Source organism: Chelonia mydas, chromosome 8 (genome assembly GCF_015237465.2).
Source record: "Chelonia mydas isolate rCheMyd1 chromosome 8, rCheMyd1.pri.v2, whole genome shotgun sequence".
NCBI lineage: Eukaryota > Metazoa > Chordata > Testudines > Cheloniidae > Chelonia > Chelonia mydas.
This window is the reverse complement of record NC_057854.1, coordinates 4,276,836-4,299,265: the sequence shown is the minus strand read 5'-3', so window position 1 is coordinate 4,299,265 and position 22,430 is coordinate 4,276,836. Positions and strand designations below refer to the sequence as shown.

Below are 22,430 nucleotides of genomic sequence, written 5' to 3'. Positions count from 1 at the left end.
TGTGTCCCTTGTCTCTAGGGCAGGTTGCTTTTTTTGCATCAAAGACGACTCTTATCAAAAGAGGTGTAAAGAAAGGAACTGGGCTCTGATGCAGAGGCATAAAAGTACCTACTGTTCTCACTTGGCATGATTGCAATTAACTCATGGAACAAGCAAGAGTTCTTGCTCTACCTCCCATGAATGGCATTAACAGAGCATTTAGGGGACTGACTCTGACTGAGACATACCCAACCAAGGTGGAAAAGATTGTGCCCAGTTTTGTGGTGTTACATACTTGGGTGCAGCTCTCAGTGATGTCAGTGGGGGAGTATCCTCCATATCCCTGAAAGCCGAATTTGATTCACTGTCAGTGATTTATCCTGGTGACTAACTCTAACATTCTTGATTTCATATAGAGGGATACTGATGCTGTCTCCGTATTTTTCTTTACAGGAATCCTGTAAAGAGAATTCCATATCTTATCCAGAAAATCTACCATGATTGGTCATCCAATAGGAAGGATGGTATTGTGCTTAAGGGAATAGATTGGGACTCAGGAGGTCGGTGTTTAATTTCTAATTTAGTTACAGACTCCTGGGTGACCTTGAGCAAATCATTTAATCTCTGTGCCTCAGGTCCCCAGCTATAAAATAACAGGTAATAGTACTTCCCATGCTGGTAAGATTTCTGAAAATAAATCCATTAATATTTGTTTGGTGCTCAACTAATATACTATGTGATGAGTGCCATAGAAAAGCGTATAAACAATACACTTGTCTTAATCTGGGCAAAATTCTGGTCCCACTGAAATTAATGGGAGTTTTCCCATTGACTGACTCCAACGAAGCAAGTCAGAGTCTTGGGCAATAAACTGTGGTCTGTTTTTCACTTAGTGGAAATACATTAAAGGTTATGCCCTCTCTTCTTGGGGAGATTGACTACCAGATTAAGGATGTATATTCTATACCAATTACTAGACTCTAATTCAGATTACTCACTAGAATGAAATGGACTAGTAAGTCTGAACGTGGGTTACTGTCTCTATATCTTGATCAATTGTATGTACATCAGGATCAGGGTTATTACTTCATTATTCAGACAGTTTCCTGTGACTGAGATTCCAACCCACACACAGCATTAATCTGAAGATTACATTTTGGGCTCTCTAATTTAGGGACTTTCCCTTTTAATTTCTTCTTTATCATAATGGAGACTGCTGTGCTTTTTCAAAATATTGATTCTGAATGAGGCCATTTAATAGCCCAGACAGTGACACAGACATTATTACATGGACAGTAACAGGGGTTTGTGCTTTTTTTTCTTTCTTTCTTTTTTTTTTTTAAATATTATTCCTTAGCAAGATGAGTACCTCACGGTCATCTTTAGAAAAGAGACCTGATTTTTTGTTTGTTTGTTCGTTCAGGGGAAACAATTTGATTTTGGACATCCTCTTATTCCAGAGATTGACCCTGTCTGAGTCTGCCCTTCCTTCTAATGCTGTAGTGCCTTTGATTGATGCGATCTATTTATTTTGGGCAGTGACTAATTAAGGCTGTTCTATCTAAAATCAGTTAACTTTGCTTGGTTTTTTTTAAAAGGTTATCTTAAGTCTGACATGAATCTGGGCAGTCCCATTGTACCACTTCAAGTTTTTAATCAGGGCTACAAATAATCCAGATTAAAGCTATCCGTCTATTGTATTTTAGAATTTGCCCCCGATTCACTCTACCGTATATTTGTATTTAATCAAACCACTCTGTTTTCCGGTTACTGCTTTGGTAATTATACTATTGCTAACCTCTTTCTTTCATTTGATTCTTGTTAAAGAATGGTTAACTACTGGCTAGAAATCCCTCAGTGAGAGTATGCAAAGAATATCCTTGAGAATACAATCTGGAACCCATTACCAGGAGAGCTTACTTTGGAGGCGTTCTTGGAGATCATTATAGTTTTCTCAGGAGCAGTTTAATTCTCTGCCATCTTTCACGTTTGTTGTTGTGGATTGTCAAGAGACTAGAGTGAGTTAATTCTGTCCAGTTTCCTCTTGGTGTATTGTCCCTTATCTCCGGAATGAAGGTACATGAGAGACCGACTGTACAGAAAATTAAACTTGCAGTGATGAGTCATTCTTGTGACTAAGATTTTATTGAGCATGGGAAAAGGCCTGAAACACCTTCGTGCACTCAGTCAGAATTATATAGGAAGTTGTGTAAAAGGGAAGTTACTTGTGCCAGTTGCGACCTCTCCCACTGCCTGTCATGTTATGGCCAGATTGTCCGTGGCATGCACTTACACACGCACAGGACAAGGGGCATGCAAGAAGTTGCCCCCACCTCCTGGTGCTGCTACTCCTGGGCAGACACAATAGCAACCCCGCTCTCTGAAGATCACAAGGACAAAACATGCCTGCCTCCCTCCCCCCACCCAGCCAGGAAGGTGGTTGAAAGGGGCTAGGAAGAGACAAGACCATAGAAACATAGAAGATTAGGGTTGGAAGAGACCTCAGGAGGTCATCTAGTCCAAGCCCCTGCTCAAAGCAGGACCGATCCCCAACTAAATCATCCCAGCCAGGGCTTTGTCAAGCTGGGCCTTAAAAACCTCTAAGGAGGGAGATTCCACCATCTCCCTAGGTAACCCATTCCAGTGCTCCACCACTCTCCCAGTGAAATAGTGTTTCCTAATATCCAACCCAGACCTCCCCCATTGCTCCTTGTTCTGTCATCTGCTACCACTGAGAGCAATCGAGCTCCATCCTTTCTGGAACTCCCCTTCAGGTAGTTGAAGGCTTCTATCAAATCCCCCCTCACTCTTCTCTTCTGCAGACTAAACAAGCCCAGTTTCCCTCACCCTCTCCTCATAAGCCATGTGCCCCCTAATCATTTTCATTGCCCTCCGTTGGACTCTCTCCAATTTGTCCACATCCTTTCTGTAGTGCAGGGCCCAAAACTGGACGCAGTACTCCAGATGTGTCCTCACCAGTGCTGAATAGAGGGGAATAATCACTTCCCTCAGTCTGCTGGCAGTGCTCCTACTAATGCAGCCCAATATGCCATTAGCCTTCTTGGCAACAAGGGCACACTGTTGACTCACATCCAGCTTCTCGTCCACTGTAATCCCCAGGTCCTACCCAAGTGGTGGGGTGGGGTGGAGCAGGGGGAGGGAAGCATTCTATGCAGTAACCAGCAGCAGATACATCTCACCAGTTCTTCCCTCAGGGAGACTCAGTTCTGAACTGCCTCCTGCCCTGGCTCAGGGCTTGTGGCTAACTGCCCGTACTCCAACCCTGTATGACTCATAATGGAATTACTGTCTGTCAAGTGTGACAGTAAAAGTGATGGGCCCACAGCTAGCCACTCGGGGGCGCTGCAGAACTTTAAGGGAGCAATGCAAAAAGGAATCCAAAGATTCCACCCAAGGTTCTGTACCAGGCTGTTTATTGCAAGTGGTGCTTAAGATAGGCATAGCTGTATACAATTAACTGCTCATGAAGGGTATTAAAATGATATATTGTTTTGTTACAGTGCAAGCAGATGATGTTGCTGCCCTGTTCCCCCAAAGAAAGGCCCTTTGCTCTGTAAAGGGTCAAACCTCACCCTTCCTGGGTTTATTATCAAGGCAGTTCAGAATAAATTCAAACTCCAGCCCAAGGCTTCTCCCTAGGCTTGACTACTCTTAGGGTCCTCCCTCCCCTTAGAACTTCTCAACCCCGGACTCCAACCTTCTCTGACCAAGGGACAAAGGAAATGGAACAGATACAATGTTACAATCACCATTTTCAGTAAGACTGGCTAGTTGAGCCATTGTTTATACTGTTGTGTATGGGCTCAATCCAACGAAGCAGTTAAGCATATGATTAATATTAAGCACATGCTTAAGTCTCATTGACTTCATTAGGACAGAAGTACGTGCTTACAGATAAGCAGATGCTTAAGGGCTAGCATATTCAGCACCATGAAAGTTGTGGCCTAGTGGACGGACCCCAAGACTAGGACTCAGGAAACTTGCGGTCAAATCTTAACTCTGCTACTGGGTGGGGTTCCTTGAACAAGTCACTTCTCCTTTCTATGCCTCAATTTCTGCCATATGAAAATGGGGATAATGATCTTTCCTTCCTTTGTAACGTGCTTAGGGATTTGCTAGTAAAAAGTGCTATGTACGCGGTAGGTATTATTATTAAAGAAGAACATTTAGGTACCAACTAGGATATCCTCCCCAGTATCCGGGTGGTTTGGTTGGCGGTTTGTTTGAAGAACAGCTCATGTAGACATAGGGAAGTCAGAATATTATTGTAAGCAGAACAAATTTTCCCTAGGGTATGCTCCCCACACTAGCCCTGCATGAGCTGGATTAGGCCAGGTGGGCCCAGTCAGCTAATTAAGCTGCAATAGAGGAGCTTTAGGCTGGAGGCAGCTAATTAGAGAGAAGCTTGCTGGCGAGGGACAGGTGGGGCTTCTGCAAAAGCCAGGAAGCAGGTAACAGAAGGGGTGGCTGGGAAAGGCTGCAGTCAATCCCTGGGATTTTTGGGGGACTGCAGAGACAAGTTGCCTAAAGTTGCTCCTTGGGCGGGCACAGCCAGAGGAATGAAGAAGGCCAGGAGGTATGGAAGTGGTTCAGAGAAAGGCAGCAAGATGCAGGGAACGGACCCTGGCTGCTGTTTAGAGGGTCCCTGGACCAGAACCAGGAGTAGAGGGTGGGCCTGGGTTCTCCTGCCAGCCACTGCAGGAGTGGCCCTGTGGGGCAGTGAAGCAGACGATTGCCTGAGACTGCTAGAGAGAAGGAACCTTGGTACACTCCCCAGAAGGGGAAACCACAATAGTGACCTGGCCTGAGGGCACAGTCACAAAGTGGATGCTGTGGCTCCTGAGAGCAAGAGAGCGGCTGCAGAGGAGAAACTGACAGGGTATAAGCGCTGGAAGGGACGTCGGCGTGACTGAGCGAATCCCCAGAACTGCCAGGAGGTGGCATCATCCAGAGGTGAGTACAGAGACCCGCCACAGTCCAGACACCCCTAAAAACACAAGCGTTGCCATCAAGCCTTAAAATCTGGCTTTTTGCATTCAGCAGCAGGCAGGACCATGTGTTATTGCTGTATTTTGAGAACATGTCACTCTGGATAATACTGACCTGCAGACCAGGATTGCTTTAAAAGCAGGCCCTTGTCTCTCAGTATTTCCTCAACGCATTGATTGTTTGGCTAAGCTCCAAGAACTTTCCAAACACAAACAAGCATTTATGGTATTAAGCCTCTTTGTCAGGTTATGCTCCAGCCTTTCTAATACAGTGTATGCAGAATTTGTTAATGGCTTTCCCATCAGCCCTTGTGATACAACAGTGAAATATAAAAAATACTACAGCGTTTCTAGGTCTAAATCACCTGTGTTCCCAGATACTTCCAGACGTTCCAAATACCTAATAATTATCCTGTTCTTTTTATTTTAAGTTTTAAGCACAATGAAAAACCTATTCTTCTCTTCCCACCCCTCACCCCCCGCTCGCTGCCGCCAATAAATGGATTTTTTTGTGTGTGTGGAGAAAATATAAATTTCATCTTTAAATTGAAACATAAGCTGTGTTGCTCATGACCGATAGTGCCGTATAAAGTATTTAACCTCAGGGTCAGGAGTTCTACTCCAGCTAACTGGATAGCAGACTAAAGTCCTAATAGTTGTTTGGAGGCTTATGTCAAGTGAGTTGTTGAACTTGGTCTAGTTTCTAGGTAACAGATATCGATGCCATCACAACTACCATTGCCAGCTGCGCTGGTAGGAGGCAGTGTGATCTGTGGTAGGGCACTGCTTTATGACTCAGAAGACATGACTTGTGTTCTTGGGTCTGCTGCTGACCTGTTATAGGACCACGTGCAAGTTATTTCTCCTCCCTGTGACTGTTTCCTCTCCCACCTTTTGTTGGCTTAGACTGCTAGCTCTTCAGGGCTGGGATTGTCTGTTTGTACAGTGCCTAGCATCAGAGGGCCCTGATCTCAGCTGGGGCGCTTAGATGCAATTGTAACACAAACAACCAACCCTCTTTATTGGCAAGGACTCTATGGGGCTGAGGCTGTGCAATATCATAGGACCCGTATGTCCAATCATAATTAATTAATGGCGGGGGGGCGAAGAAAACCTGGATTTGTGCTGGAAATGGCCCACCTTGATTATCATACACACTGTAAGGAGAGTGATCACTTTACATAAGCTATTACCAGCAGGAGAGTGGGGCGGGGGGGAGAAAACCTTTTGTAGTGATAATCACCCATTTTTTCATGGTTTGTGTGTATAAAAATGTCTTCTGTACTTTCCACGGTATGCATCCGATGAAGTGAGCTGTAGCTCACGAAAGCTTATGCTCAAATAAATTGGCTAGTCTCTAAAGTGCCACAAGTACTCCTTTTCTTTTTGCAAATACAGACTAACACGGCTGTTACTCTGAAACCTGAAATGTATATACAACAGATGGATCCCTCAGAATGGGCTCGAGTGACATGGGCAGGCCAGGATGAGGAAGCTTGCACTGCTGCTCGTGGCATACTTGTTATGGGCTGTTCCAATGGCATCCTTTACATAAGCTAAATTCAGTACATTTTTAAAACAAATGTATATATTTTAAAACTGAGGACTTAGGGCAAAATATCGCTTAGTCCTTTGTCCGGTGACACTTTTTATTATCCATAAGGTACTACTCGGCATGAAGAAGCTGGCAAAATCTGGCCTCGGATAATTCCTACCCATCCTGTTCCATTGTTGGATGGTTTGCAGGCAGTTCTTTGTGAGTAGTCAACATTTTGAGTTGTGCTGATTGGCATGGACTGGACATATAGGTCACATGGTATTCTTCTGTTCCCTGATCGGATGGCTGTAACTCTCATCCTTCGATTTCCAGTGAGAATACCGCTGCACACATTCAAAATTCACGCTCTGAATAGTCTCTAATATTATCTGAAAATTTGTTTCTGTAAATTTTCCACAAATAGGTCCCCATCCTGCAAGTAGAACCACAAAGGTGGTCCCCTCCCCAGTGTGTAGCTTCATGGAAGTCAGTGGGGTCCACCCATGCATTGTAACTTGCAGGATTGGGACCACAGCATTTTATGCTGCATGACAGTCTTCTCAGAGAAACTGGGGGATCCTCATACTTAGAGTAATTGAGAAGGGGAGTATAGAGAATAATCCTGCACTGTGTTTAGCAAAGTTATGCATTTAAGCTCCCATAACTTTGCAATACAGTAAAAATCATGGACTGAATAGAGGCACTGGATTTATGGCTTATTACAACAATCTATAACCCACTAAACTTGTCCCCCCCCCGCATCTCCCCTCCCATGACTGGAGAGGTGTTAACGGGCCACTTCACCTTGAATGATCCCTTGAAATATGTTAACTACTTATGATATACAATCTGTCCCACCCCGGATTTAGCTGTGTCACTGTGAGGCCAGACACTACAGACCTATATCTGTATAACTCCGTCGTTCAGAGGTGTGAAAAATCCATCCCCTGAGCGACATAGTTATACTGACCTAACCCACAGTGGCTTCTCCCATGGATATAGCTACTGCTTTTCGGGAGGTGGATTACTGCCCTGATGGGAGAAGCTCTCCCGTCAAATGCTACGGCAGCACGGCTGCACCACTGTAGCACTGTACGCGAAGACAAGCCCTGAGTACGTTTCCCGGACCTGAAGAAGAGCTCTGTGTATGCTCAAAAGCTTGTCTCGCGCACTCTCTCGCCAACACAACTTGGTCTAATAAAAGATATTATCTCACCCACCTTGTTTCTCTAATATCCTGGTACCGACGTGGCAACAACAACACTGCCTACATTCTCTGATTCTTGTCCCAGGAGAGTATCTTACAGGAGCTGAACTGCATTTACACAAGTAGAGTAACGTGCTGGATAAACTGTGGCTTCTAGAGGTCTTTGAGATACAACATTGCCACTGAAAACCAAATATTTGGGTTCAACCACAGTTCATCTCCAAACCAGCAAGGTATGTTGGAGGTCCCTGTTCCTTTCCTTTCAGGAATATTTATTTTTCTCACACATGTCTTGTCAGCCCCTGTTGGTGAGCGCTCTTCCTGTGTTTAAAGATGGGAAAAAAACTGCGTGTAAGTGAAAAGGGGATAAAAATATATCAGCTGGGAATGAAGCCAGCATTGTCTTCCTCACAAACAACCACCTTCTTGTGAAGTATAAGCGCTTAGAAAATTGAGCAGATGGTGTGTGTATTCTTTACTCCAACCCAAGAAGGCAGTGGAATAAGAATGTCTGTCTTTTTTTATTTTGGAGTGGGGCGGGGGAGGAGAGAGAAGCAGAAATCACACACACCTCTTTATTACACTCCTCCTTGTGCGGGGGAGAGAGATGTTTCAGCTAGTTGATCTGTGGGACAGAGAAACTGTGGTTTGTAGACCATGGGTCACATAAAACAGTAATTCCCTTACATACGCTCTGGACAGTCATTCTTGTTGTAAGGTGTGGGGTGTTAGGTGGGAGAGCCCTTTCTATCTCTTATTGCCTTGAAAGGCTTTCTTCTACTGCTTGGGATAGCTTTAGATCTGCTCTGGGCAGTGTCTGTCTCACAGGAGTGCAGATTTGTACAGCCACTGCCTATGAAGAGGAAATAATAACCCTGAGCCGGCTCTTCCCACATCCCGGCACTAGGGGCCTTTCTGGAGACAGGCAGAGGGTGGGCATCCCACGGGCACAAGAGGATGTGGCTGGGGCAGGCCTGTGCTCTGGATGTTCCCTAGCAGCCACAAGGCCCACAGAGACTATGGGCAGCTGTGCACAAATTGAGGGCAGGGCTCAGGGCTGCCCTAACCTACACTGGGGGCCAAAGTTTCCTCTACCCAGTAGATAAGAAAGTAAGGGACTGCCAACACCAGCCACCATGAAATAAAAAACAAACCAAAGTTCGAATTCTGCTGTTTTCCCACGGGTTGGCACAGTTCTGCATATTTGGCACTCTGTGGGAGGCTCTACGTTCACGGTACACCAAGGCTTGCTAACATGGCTTGCTCTTCTAAGAAGGATTGCTGGCTTCTACATCCAGAATGCTAAGGCCGTCCCTCCCCACAGGTAACAGTGCCTATGTCTCTCTGCCACTTCGTCAGTATAAGGGCAGGGGAATGGAGGATGCCTCTTCCGTAGTTTTTTTGTTCTCCCTCTCTCCTGTTATGGCGGCTCTTATGCCTTGCAAGGATCCCCTGAGTTGGGGTAATTCACCTATGGTCAGCTAGGCTGGCTGAAGGGCATCTTTGCATCAGCGGAGCCCTAATGCAAGGAAAAGAATTGGAACCTAATTTTGTAAAATTGATCCAGGTCACAGTGGGACAAGCACTAATGCAAGCTGCTGATATTGCTTATTTTATAACTGTTGCCTTTGTTTCTGGACATGCCTGGTTTTTTTTGGGGCGGGGGAGGAATATGGGAATAGCTCCCTGGTGTACCTGATATCTTCTGAGTCATCTTTCTAACTCTGATTATGTAGTCAAGCTGCTAAGGCCAAAGGTAGAGGCCCTATGATCTGGTGATTACAGAAAAGGGCTTAGAGCCAGTGAGATCTTCAAAGGCTTAGTTGCTAATACACTGTGTGACTTTAAGCAAGCCATGTCACTTCTCTCGTGTCAGTAAGCAGGCGGGGATCTCCCTGAAAACCACTGCACCTTAGCATGAGCCATCCTGTGACATGTAAGCCAGCTATACTAAATGCTGTTTGCAGTTGCTTGGTAACATTTCATTAACCATACAATAGCTCTATTGCAGTTTCCATACATGGAAAACTAGCCTTAAGTACCATTCCTCCCAAGATGCTTAGCTTTTTGTTGTTGTTGCCACTGCCGAAGGATAAAATGGATCCCTCCACAAAAGCCAGAAAAGCCTCTTCTTTCTCCAGCAGAGCTGGCTGTCACCTGTGATGGCTGGGAGCATCACTCATGGAGCATCTCAGTAATTGGACTTTGCTGGGAAAGAAGTAAATAAAGCTTTCCCAGTGAGGATTGCTCCAATCTCATGGATTTTCACAAATTGAAAACATATTAGCTTCTGACAGCTCAGTTCTTCTATAGACAAAACACCTACATTCCCAGGAGTCCTGTGCTTAAAGTTTAAACCTTTCCCTCTACGATGAATTCTTAACGCATTTAAGGAGGACACAGAGTCTGATTTCCACAGCCTTTCACCTTGGGTCATCATTCACACCTGGGCAAAGTGGGTTTAAAATGCTCCCAGTCTGACTTGGTAGTGTTTCATACTCACTTGGCATGGTATATATGACTCCTCAAGGGGCAAGGCAATGTGGAATCATGCCCCCAGACAAGGTTTCTGACAGAAGAACCCTGAAATGGGAATATTCTCTGGAAGTCAACAGAAGAGTCATGTTGGTTTCTTCTTTCCCGTGCTCTCTGCTCTGTCCATCATAATGGCTGCGTGCAGTGACTGTCAGTTATGCTATTCCAAGCATGGGCAATACCTGCCTTTGGGTATCCTGAGGACCAAAAATCCCCTGATTGACTGACTTCTCAACGGGTTATTTGTCTGAGTCTTGGGCTGAATGTCACTGACAGGTGGTGGGATCTGTGCTTTGATTTAGGTAAAAGCAGAGTAGGAGAATTACTTGGTGGTTACTGTCTCTTAACATCACTTTCCATATGAGAGGCAAGACTCATTGCTTTTCGCCACTTAGGCGCTTTATAGTTATGCTGAATTAGAAGGTGCTTTGTATCACAGGGTGAATTTGGCTCACGGATTTTCCAGTTAATCATTGGAAAACTATTTATAGCTTGTCCTTCTTTGCATCTCTTCTGCTTCCCCTGTTACCTTATTCTCACTTTTGGCATAGCTAGTGGAAAATGTGGCAGCAAGGCAAATCTATGCTCCCTGTCTTAGTATAAATTGGGTTCATTTTTTGCTAGCCCCTGCCAGCAATAGCAAGCTGTAGGAGTAGCTGCAAGGTCATCCCGTTAATGAGCAAGGTTATCAAAACTGATGGAGAGCGAAAGACAATGTCAGATTAGCAGGCAAGAGAGAGAACTCACTAAGCTCCAGCAGTGGGTTTTTGGTCTAGATCCTACAAGCTGCTGAATGGAGTAAAAGGATTGGGCTATAGTTACATTGTCTGTCAGTTAAAATTCTTTCGGCGTGGACACAACTTGCACTTCAAGAGGAGGTGCCGCTTGCGAAGTGAGGTGGAATCAGGATGTTGAGTGACAGGCGTTGTGCTGAGAACATAGGGGGCTCTGAAAGACTCGTCACATAGCGGACAGAACCACTTCTGAGACTTGGGAATAATCGGAATCCTCCAAACTCCTCCCATTCAGAGCTTTAACCCAAACCAGTCTAACTTGTCCTCATTCTGGTCACCGAAGGAATGGTATGGATGGAATTAGATACCCTCCAAATAGCTGAGTGATATGGTGAAAATATTTATATCCCTCTGACCTTTCCTACTCAGCCTGTCCTGAAGAGAAATAGATGTATTATGGGGCTTTAAAAGAACAGATACAGAATGCAGCAATGGCTTTGAAATCAGGAAAGCAGCAAAGCTAGTTTCTTATGCCTACAACAGTGTAAATGCTTCATTTAGAGTAGTCCAGTTATTATTCTAGGGCCCAGAGATACTCATTTTAAAGTTTAGTTTAAATATTAATTATATTTAAAAAAGAACTAAAGCCCTGAACATGCAATGAACTTCTTTCCAATCCCTGCGAGTGGTTACCTTGACAAGGAAATGTGAGGACACTGGCTTTGCTGTTGATGTACAGTGCAACACCTCCTCCCTTTTTTTCCCTGGCTGCCCTTCCTGAATAAGCTCTATACCACTATTCCAGTCATGAGATTTATCCCACTACTCTGTGATGCCAGTTATGTCACTTTTGCTTGTGTACTAAGACTTCCAGTTGTGCCTGTTAATTCCCCATATTCTTTGAATTTATGTATGGCCATCTAAGACGTTGAGCTGATTCCCTTACAGTTTTCCCTCTTGTTACGCCTGTGACCCTATTGTGGTTTTCCCCAACCATCAGCTCGCTATGAGGGTCACCTTTTTTTATACTTAACTGTGAGCTGTTGTCACCTGCCCCCTTTGAACAGTTTGACTCACTGACCTAGTGAGAAGGGCTTCCATGTCCCAAGATGCTCTTCCCCTTCTTTGTCAGGTGGACCCCATCCACAGCAGTCCTCCTCCTTTGAACAGCATCCCGTGGTCAACGAAGCCAACACCTTCCTGTTGACACCATCTACGCAGACATGCAGTCGCTAAGGTGCCACAAATACTCCTTTTCTTTTTGCGAATACAGACTAACACGGCTGTTACTCTGAAACCCTTCAGGATATGTTCATGGGGCTGAAATACTTCCGAGTAAATACTTCTTGCATTGCTGTGCTTTCGCTCTTCCCAAGTTATCTATAGGGCCTGCTCCACCAGTGGTCTGGAGAGCCTCAAAAATGTGTTTGGCTGGAGATTGGGTCCTGGTCTGGGAGCTGATGGGCCAACGGGGGTAGGGATATCTCCCAACAGAGGTAACTGCTTCTGTGGGAACAGAGAAGATTAGTTCCCCTATTCCTACAGGAGTGAATCGGGTCCGGTGAGCTAACACGTTTGGGGGTGGGGGAATCTGAAATTTTTTTAAAAATCCTATCAGTTTAAGCCTTCCTGTGCTTCAGTTCTCTCTTCCCGCCTACTCCTGTTTGTTTCAGGATTTCAGGGGTTAGAAGAAGGCTGCATAGGCAGAAACAGTGTTAAGAATGTGGAATGCATTCCTTTATCCAGAAAGCATCTGTTGATTTGAACTGGCCTTTACCAATTCATCACTGTGAAGTTGCTCAAATTACTATGATCTTCCTTCATCTGCCAGCTGGAGCCAAGTGTCCTGGGTAAAATGCCAGCAGTCAAAAGGTTAATAGTAACAGGACTGCAATTCAAGCTTGTCCAGATAAATGAGGGTATTGTGCAGAGGTAAGAGGGGCAGACTCGTTATGATTTCAGGGCATTCTCATTTTGTTCTGAGGTCAAAAAGGAGATGAGAGGCAGACCATTTGAAAGTCTCTGGGTGAAGATAAAAGGGAGGTGGAAACAGGTGTGATATCATGGTATGGGTCTACTATAGACCACCAAATCAGGAGGAGGAGGTGGATGAGGCATTTCTAGAACAAATAACAGAGTATCCAAAATACAAAACCTGGTAGTAATGGGGGGCTTTTACTACCCAGACACCTGTTGGAAAAGTAATCCAGCAAACCACAAAATGTCCAGTAAACCTTGGAACATACTGGGGACAATTCCTTGTTTCAGATGGTAGAGAAAGTAACCTGGGGGGGCAGCCATGATCCTGACTAACAAGAAGGAACTGGTTGCAAATTTGAAGGGGGAAGGCAATTTGGGTGAAACTGATCATGAAATGATAGAGTTCATCATTCTAAGGCAAGGCAGGAGTGAGAGCAATACTAAGGACAATGGAGTTCAAAAAAGCCGACTTGAACAAACTCTGAGAGCTAGTAGGTAATGTCCCATGGGGGAAAAATCGAAGGGAAAAAGGAGTTCAGGAGATCTTGCAGTTTCTCATAAAGACAATATTACAGGCACAACAGCAAACTATCCCAGTGCTAAAGAAAGAGGGAAGAATAGTAAAAGGTCAAGATGGCTGCATCAGGAGCACGCCAATGACCTGAAAATCAAAAAGTGTGCCTACAAAAAGTGGAATCCTAGACAAATTGCCAAGGGTGAGTTTGAAAGAATAACGCAAATTAGCATGTAGGGACAAAAACGAGAAAGGCAAAGGCACAGAATGATTTACACCGAGCAAGTGATCGAAAAGGCAATAAGCAGAAGTTCTGTAAATACATAAGGATCATAAGAAAGCTGAAGGAAAATGTAGCTTCCATACTTAGGGCTTGTCTACACTGGCCCTCTAAATTGATGCCACTGCAAACCGTGCAGCGGCATCGATTTAGTGGGTCCGGTGAGGATGCAATAAGTCGATGGCAGAGTGCTCTGCCATTGACTTCAGTAGTCCACCTCCCCGAGAGGTGGAAGCTATGTCAAAGGGTGAGCGTCTCCCACCGACATAGCACAGCGTAAACACCTTGTTAGGTCGATGTAAGCGACGTCGCTCTGAAGTGACTTTTTTTCACACCCCTGAGCGACGTAACTTATATTGACTTAAGCAGCAGTGCAGACCAGGCCTTAGTGGGGAAGGGGAGCTAATAATGGATGACATCAAGAAGGGTGAAATGTTTCTTGCTTATTTTGCTTCAGTCTTCTCTAAAAAAGTTAATTGTGACCGAATGCTTAACACAATTAATATTAAACACAAAAGGGCATAAACCAGAATAGGTTAAAGAATATGTAAATAATTTAGATGTATTTAAGTCAGAAAGGCCTGATTAAATTCACCCTAAGCTACTTAATGAACTAGCTGAAGCAATCTTGGAAACATTAGCAATTATCTTTGAGAACTCATGGAGGATGGGTAAGATCCCAATGGACTGGAGAAAGGCAAACGTAGCACCTGTCTTTAAGAAGGGGAACAAAGAAGACCTAGTGAATTATATACCGGTCAGTCTAACTTCAGTACCTGGAAAGATACTGGAACAAATTATTAAACAATCAATTTGTAAGCACCTAGAGGATAATAGGACTATCAGGCATAGCCGATGTGGATATATCAAGAACAAATAATCAAACTAAGCTAATCTCCGTATTTGACAGAGTTACTGGCCTAGTGGATTGTGGGGAAGCAGCAGATGTGATTTATGTGGATTTTAGTAAAGCTTTTGACATAGTCCTGCATGACATTCTCATAAGCAAACTAGGGAAATGTGGTCTAGATTAAATCACAATAAGGTGGATGTACAGCTGGTTGAAAGTCTGTACTCGAAGAGTGGTTATCTGTGGTTTGCTGTCAACCTGGGAGGGCATATCTAGTGGGGATGGGCAAAGGTCAGTCCTCAGTCCAGTACTAGTCAGTGTCTTCATTAATAACTTGGTTCATGCAGTGGAGAGTATACATATAAAATTCATGGATGACACCAAACTAGGAGTGTTTGCAAACACTTTTGGAAGACAGTATTGGAAGTCAAGGTGGCCGTCATAAATTGGAGATTTGGTCTGAAATCAGCAAGATGAAATTCAATAAAGACAAGTGCGAAGTTTTACACTGAGGAAGGAAAAATCAAATGCATAACTACAAAATGGGGAATATCTGAATAGGCAGTAGTACTGCAGAAGAGGGTCTGGGGATTATGAGCCAACAATGGAAGCAGTTGTGAAAAAAGCTACTATCATTCTGGGATGTATTAACAGAAGTGTTGTATGTAAGGCATGGGAGGTAAGTGTCCTGCTCTATTCGGCACTGGTGAGGTCTCAGCTGTAGTTTTGTGTCTAATTCTGGGAGCCCCAGTTTAAGAAAGATGTGGACAAATTGGAGAGAATCAAGAGGAAAGCAATGAAAAATTATTTAAGATTTGGAAAACCTGACCTGTGCAGAAATGTTTAAAAAAAGGGATATATTTACTGTTGAGAAAAGAGTGAATGCAGGGGTGGACTTCAAATATATTAAGAGGACCGTGATCAGTTGTTCTCCATTTCCACAGTAGTAATGGGTTTAATCTGCAGCAAGGGAGATTGACATTGGATATTAGGAAAACTTTCTAACTAGAAGGATAGTTAAACTCTGAAATAAGCTTCCAAGGGAGGTTGTGGAATGCCCATCATTGGAAGTTTTTTAAAAACAGGCTAGACAAACACCTGTCAGGGATGGTCTAGGTATACTTGGTCTTGCCTCAATGACCTCCCAAGGTTCCTTCCTGCCTTATTTTTCTATGATTCTAAGATCTCGAATGCTTATTTGCCAATCAGTCCTGTGTAGGGGAGAAAACTTTCTGCAGTGGCTTTCTATGGCCTGTCAATGAAGAGCACCTCATGAGGTCAGGAGTGCTGGAAGCTCCCTAGAAGTGAGCAGGACACCGGTCCCCAAACTATGGCTCTGCCCCCACTCCTCCTCCTACCCCAAGGTCCCTCCCCCCGCTCACTCCTCTTTACTCCCTATCACTCACCCTTAAGGCAGGTAAAAAGTGGAAGGCCATAGAACTCCCACTTTTAAAAGTGATGGGGCCATGGCTCCCTGGCCCCCGCATTCTGGCACCCCTGCATGAGGTACCCTAAAACACTGAGATGTGATGAGGCCTGGTCAGATTGCTTGGTAGGGGAAGTCATACTTTCTTCCAAAGGTCTCTCCCCTATGAACTGTTGGCAGATCTGTCTGGTATCAGCCATCACATTATCAATCTACTGGGCTCTCACAGACGAACTGAATCATAGAATATTAGGGTTGGAAGGGACCTCAGGAGGTCATCTAGTCCAACCCCCTGTTCAAAGCAGGACCAATCCCCAGATGAGCTCAAACCACCTACATTCAGATACATTATTCTTTTGTACATGCGCGATAAATGTCAGCACTGGCTCGGTGACTAGTTTCTGCAGAGAGGGCCTGGCTTTCAAAGGAGCCACTTATTGTCCTCCCCGCAAATTTGAAAATGCATCACTTTTGCATGTCCACATGGAAGGATTGTGCAAGAAAATACATGCACAGGTAAGTATTGTGGGCAACGCTTATTATTTATTCTTCATCGCCGAAGGTTATTATATATTAAACACATTGGTTATAATAAAGTATTTATATTGCAATGTATTATTTATGTAGGGCTGAAACAGTACTAGGTGCCTTAGGAGACTCATTTGAAAGAGAACAGTTTAGGAAGGAAGAGGGAAAGATGCCCTTGTGGATAGGAGGACTGGGACTGGGGAGCTCTGGGTTTAATTCCTTCCTCTGCCATAGACTCCCTGTATGACCTTGGGCAAATGACTTAGAGCCAGGTTTTCGGAAGAACTCTGCTTGCATTTACAAAGCTAATAAAGTAGTTTGATTTTTTCAAAAGCACCTGGCACCTGAGAGCACGTTTGGAAAAGAGCCTAAATTAGGAGCTGAGCTGTCTTGAAAATCTGACATTAATCTCTCTGAGCCTGTTTCCCATCTGTGAAATGGGGATAACTGTAATTTCCTTTCTCCCACCCTTTTGTCTGTCTTGGCACATTCTAACCTCTGCCAGGAAGAGAGAGTCTCTTTTTTCATGTAGTTACAGTGCAGCGGAGAGGGGCTAATCTGCTGTAATTCTTCTTCTACCACAATTACAAAGTAATGATGATAAAGAATTTCCTTTGAATGGGCGGGCTCTCGGGTCAGACATTGGACTTTGCACCATCAGATGATATTGTTTGAGTGGGCTGCGAACAGGTTGATTGACCAGAGTTCAGGACACTTGACAGAGTGATTTTTCCTTCTGTTACTCACATTTGCTGAGAAACTGGGGAGAAAAGCACCTTTAGATTTAATTGGAGGGAAGGATTTGCGTATGCAGCCCCAAATAGAAGTTGGCCCTTTTCTCCATTAAACTGTGTTTGATTTGACATCCGTTGATATGCCTGATGATTTCTTCTGGGAACTAAGAAACAAGAAAAGTCCATCCAGGTAAGAAATCCCAAGATTTCAATTTGAAACGAGTAATTACATGGGCATACTGAGGCTCTGAGTAAATGCCTTACTCTGCTGACCTCTGAAAATGAGCTAGGCCCTCTCAAGAGGCATTGGCCTGATAAAATGTTTTGTTATTGCATGCTTTCTCTATCGTCGTTTCATCATCAGGAATTCATGCGGGCTCTCTGCAGATCATGGCCGCAGGCTGGAGTCCTCTGTGCGCTGTGGTCATTAGACTGTGGGGTAATGAGCGCTTGGATTGAAAGCCCTTTTACTGCCAATTTTTTAATATCCGGTTATGCTCTGAAGAAGAGCAGTCAGACGTTTTTTTCTCTCCTCCTCCTCTCCTCTCCAAGATCTGGTTTGTCAGAAGGATGGTGAGTGAAAGAGACACAGCCTCAGTTAAGGAACATCTGCTAATATCAGCATCCCTGGTACAATATTTTGTGCCTCTTTTCAATATGAGCTCAGGAATCAGCATCTTGATAGTCTAGACTCTTGGCTTTCCTCCCCCACGTGAAGAGCTACAAACTTTGCATCAGCCTAACCACACTGGTGCGCTTAGACTGACGCAGACTTCTAAGGAAGACACGCTGCACTGATGGGATGATCCATGTAGTTACGTGGTGCAAGTTTCGGCAATGAAGTTCAGCCCTCCAAGGGGTTTTGTTAGTTTTTTCTCGAGTGGGTTGGATCTAAATTTCACAATCCCCTTTCTAACTAGAGTTTTAAATGTCTGTGTGGATTTAGTGCTTGTGAAAGTGAAGGGCTGGCTGTGTGGGCAGGTGATGGTGCAAGTGTCCCCTGCACATATACCGCAATCTAGACCCTGTCCCACTCAGACAATGGACTCCCACATAGCCAGCTCTAGGTCCCCAAACTCTTCTGTCTCTGCCTTTGAATCCTGGCTTTCCCTTTGTTGTCCCATTCCTGGGTGTGTCCTTTTGGAGTGAGTCTGCCCCGCATGGTGGTTTTGCTGTGTGGGTTGTCGTGACAGAGACTGGACATCTTTGTTGAATGTGTTAAAACATGTTTCTAAGATCAGATTTAAGACCATTATCCCCCAATGAGCTCTGTATGGGCAGTGCCCTGTTGAAGTGAAAGGGGCTTCATACTAGGACAAGGGTTCTGCGTGGAGCTCATTGCAGGGTGAGGGCTCAAGTTTGGAAATGTCTTGGGTTTTGTCTAATACAGAAAACTAAGACTGAGTGGCCTTCCCATCCCTTCAGAAAAGACACCTTTTCCCCCAAGCCCATTTCTTCTTGATGGATGTGGGCAATAGCTCTGGTTTTATGCTTTCCACCTCCCTTTTAGGTTTCAAATGTTTAAAAGTAATTTTATTTCATATTGAGCAGAAAGCAAGAAATCTACTTTATTTGCTAGTCTGTAAAAAAGCCACATGTTTTCTTGCTGCTGTTCAAAATCACTTGTGTCCGTATCATGCCAAATTCAGGCCAAAAGGAATTACCAAGTTCAACATGAAACAACAGGCTGACCCAGTGGTTTAGCTGTAGCCCTTATAATCATGGGAGAAACCTGGGTCTGATCCATTGTCCTGGTCTCTTACTCCAAGAGACTGCATCTCTCCTCTCCCTGTGTTAAGGATGTTGTCTAGGCAGTGCTCCTTCTTGGGAGAGGTATAAGCTAAATGTTGAATGGCATAAAAGAGAGAGAGAGAGTTGTCCTTGAAACTAAATAAACCCTGACATCAGGGTACAGAAATGAAGTGCCAGATGAAGCACGGTGGAGGTCAAAGTCCTTGATTTACATCCAAAATAGGCAGTCAGTGAGAATACCCTAGTGCCACCCTGTCAGTGTCTCATCCCTAACCAGGAGGGACAACCGACAGACGTGACAGGGCAGTTCAGACTGCATGCTGGTTCACTATTTGTCCTTTTGCTCAAAATAAGGCCACTTACCAGTAGATCGTCGCTGCCGCAATCGATGCAGCGGCTGTCGATTCAGCGCGTCTAGTGAAAGCCCACTAAACTGACGGCAGAGCGCTCTCCGGGTGACTGCGGTACTCCACCAGAACGAGAAGAGTGAGTTGACGGGAGAGTGTCTCCCATCGACGCAGCGCGGTATAGACACCGCAGTAAGTTGACCTAAGCTATGTAGTGTAACTTAGGTTGACTTACCGCGGTAGCATAGAGGCTATTTAGTGCCAGTTGTGCTGGTGGGTGGGGGTTTTTTTTTTTAAAGTGATGGGGACAACTATCCACTAAGAAATATGGAGACCTCACTTGCTTATTTCAGATGTCAACAGCTTTCCAAACACTATCAAGCCAAGCCAGATTTGAATCGGTGAAGGAGGTTCTCATTGCCAATCTCTGAATTCCCCTGGATGGATTTTTAATTTCTACTATGTGAGCTTTATTGGTATGGACCTCTTCTGTCTGATTCTTATGTGCTTTCAGAGTGTGCTTCCTTTGAAAAGTGAGATCCTCCGGCTGCTGCCTCTGTTTTAATATTCTATCCATATCTACTAGTGGTTTTGTGTCAATGTTGGACCAGCATCGTGGTTAAAGCAGCAGTTTATTTTCATTCAAATTACGGACACTGGCTCTCCCAAGGAACCAGTTCCCCCCCCAAGTGGAATCATTTCCTGCTCCAGCTAAAAGGTCAGCAAACCAGTAATTCCTTGGGGCTGCTGTTTTTCAGGTCCTTGCTTATACCAGGATGAACTGTAGACTGATGCGACCTTTTCATGTTTCAAGATAGTATCATCAGTCTTTTCCCCTTTCCTTTGGATTCATGACCAAAAGCAAATATAAGACCTGAGTGAAACTCTCGGAGAGCCAGCTTGCCATGCAGGAAATGGGGAAAATAAATTCTTTCCTTTGGGGTGTCTGCAGAGGTGACAATCGTGTCCTGTGAGAAAGATGCCAATGACAGAGAAACAGGGTGAGGAGATGGCAACACACAGATATACTAAGAAACACCCAGTCTACCCTTCTGATCTCTTGTAAGCATGAGGTGTGGATGAGCAGAGGCTCCCGGTTAGAGCCGTGGGCCAAGAATCAAGACACCTGGGTTCTGTCTCTGGATCCACATCTGACTTGCATCGTGACCTTGGGCAAGCCACTTAAGCTCTGTGCTTCAGTTTGACCGTCTGTAAAATAAGGCTGCTAATGTTTCCCTCCCCAGATGTATGTGAGGTGTAAAGGTCGATAAAGCACTTGGAGATCCTTGAACAGAAAGTCCAATGTACGTGCTAAACATTATTGCTGTATGAGCTTGGCTGCTTATATGGATCAACAGAAGCTGGTTTACTGGAATGTCCATGGTATCAACTGAAGTCTCTCATGTTTGGGGTTAGGGGATGTCTGTTCCACCAAGCCTCCGCTGAGGCTCCAGGTGCCACTTCACACTCTGTAATTCAGCTAAAGGAAAAGCTGCTGGGAGGGTTTTCTCGAAAATTCTGTTCTCAGCAAAGCCACAAACAGGAAGATTTGGGGAATTTAGTACCATGGTGTATCACCCAATGGATAGTTTGTTCTGACAATTTTCAGGCATGGGGGAAAAAAATCTTATCAACTATGTGCCACATTTCCTGAACCCTTCTCTGTGGTTCATTTGCCTTCCTGAAAAGCCAGCTGCGTTGTGCTTTGATCCGTTACTTGAGGAAGGAATGATTACAATGTCATTAAGTTCTATCTAGATGTATGTTCCATATGATTATCCTAGGAATCCACCCCAGACCCAATTTCCTATTCAACACTGACTGCAACAATTGGAAAGAAGCAAGGTGTGATAGAAATTTGTGGTTCAGTTTCAATCAAGAATACTGTGGGAGACGGTATCAAAAGCTTTGCTAAAGTCAAGATATATCACATCCACTGCTTTCCCCATATCCACAGAGCCAGTTATCTCATCATAGAAGGCAACCAGGTTGGTCAGGTATGACTTGCCCTTGGTGAATCCATGTTGACTGTTCCTGATCACCTTCCTCTCCTCCAAGTGCTTCAAAATGGATTCCTTGAGGACCTGCTCCATGATTTTTCCAGGGACTGAGGTGAGGCTGACCAGTCTGTAGTTCCCTGGATTCTCCTCCTTACCTTTTTTAAAGATGGGCACTATATTTTTCTTTTTCCAATCATCCAGGATCTCCCTCTAGAGCCATTATCTTTGAAAACTAGTGGCGAATGGCTCTCTAATCACATCAGCCAACTCCCTCAGATGCATTAGATCCGGACCTATGGATTTGTGCATGTCCAGCTTTTCTAAATAATCCTTAACCTGTTCTTTCACCACTGAGGGCTGCTTACTTCCTCCCCATACTGTGCTGCTCCAATGCAGCAGTCTGTGAAGACCAAGGCAAAAAAAGCATTAAGTACTTCAGCTTTTTCCACATCCTCTGTCACTAGGTTGCCCCCCACCCCATTCAGTAAGTGTCCCACACTTTCCTTGATCACCTCCTTGTTGCTAACTTGCATGTAGAAACTATTCTTGTTACCCTTCACATCCCTTGCTAGCTGCAACTCCAAGTGTGGTTTGGCCTTCCTGATTACACCCCTGCATGCTCAAGCAATATTTTTATACTTGTTCCTAGTCACCTGTCCACATTTCCAATTCTTGTAAGCTTCCTTTTTGTGTATAAGCTCACTGAAGATTTAGCTGTTAAGCCAAGCTGGTCGCCTGCCATATTTGCTATTCTTCTGCACATTGGGATGGTTTGTTCCTGCACCCTCAGTAAGGCTTCTTTAAAATACAGCCAGCTCTCCTGGACTCCTTTCCCCCTCATGTTATTCTCCCAGGGGATCCTCCCCATCAGTTCCCTGAGGGAGTTCAAAGTCTGCTTTTCTGAAGGCCAGGGTTCATATTATGCTGCTCTCCTTTCTTCCATTTGCCAGGATCCTGAACTCAACCATCTCATGGTCACTGCTGCCCAGGTTGCAACCCACTTCTACTTCCCCTTCCA

At 44.6% G+C, this 22,430-nt stretch overlaps 1 long non-coding RNA gene across 3 annotated transcripts in view; it reads left to right on the top strand.

The window, feature by feature from the left end:
• The window catches only part of LOC122461475, an 81,365-nt gene that overhangs the window by 38,420 nt on the left and 20,515 nt on the right, over nucleotides 1-22,430 (top strand). The window contains exon 3 of one of the 3 annotated variants that reach the window (XR_006283393.1): nucleotides 12,134-12,238. The exons of the other annotated variants lie outside the window; for them this stretch is intronic. This is a non-coding gene — a long non-coding RNA (uncharacterized LOC122461475). The remainder of the gene's footprint in view (nucleotides 1-12,133; nucleotides 12,239-22,430) is intronic. 3 annotated transcript variants of the gene reach the window in all.